Genomic DNA, 591 nt, shown 5'->3' with positions numbered 1-591 from the left:
AATAGCAAATTGACAGAATGTAGAAGGGAATTGGGAAATGGGTAGTCAACCAACTAGAAGCAAAAGAAATAAGAATTAATGGTGGAGAGGATCATTAGGGATCCGAGATGCAAGTTTTCATGAATTGATGTTAGTCAAATCCTTCTCAATCATGGGTATAGATCCATGGCAAGTGGGTAATTGAATCCCAATCTCTTGGTGATTCAATTTCTCTCAACATAACCAATTGCCACTCTCGTGATCTAATTGTTCATGAGAAGAGATGAAGCTTAAATCTAATCCAGCCACACAATTCCCATAATCTCAACCAAGGAGAGTTACATCTCACATACTAACCAAGGTGTATTGATTAAAGAAATCATGAAAGGATGAACTCTAAACTGAATTATGTGGCTCCTTCCTCAAATTCACCACATAATTCATATAGATTAACCCCTCTCTCGATGGTGGTTGAATCTTTGAAGAACAAGAGTTCCCTCTTTAGATCAACCACTAGAATTGAGGAGGAGAAGATGAGTTCACCAATCCATTCCAACAAGCAGAGCTCTTCCCCCTAATGAAGGTGGGGTTTAGTGAATCATAGCTCCAATT

The sequence above is a fragment of the Arachis stenosperma genome, chromosome 1 (assembly GCF_014773155.1).
Source record: "Arachis stenosperma cultivar V10309 chromosome 1, arast.V10309.gnm1.PFL2, whole genome shotgun sequence".
NCBI lineage: Eukaryota > Viridiplantae > Streptophyta > Magnoliopsida > Fabales > Fabaceae > Arachis > Arachis stenosperma.
Note: the sequence above shows the minus strand (reverse complement) of the source record.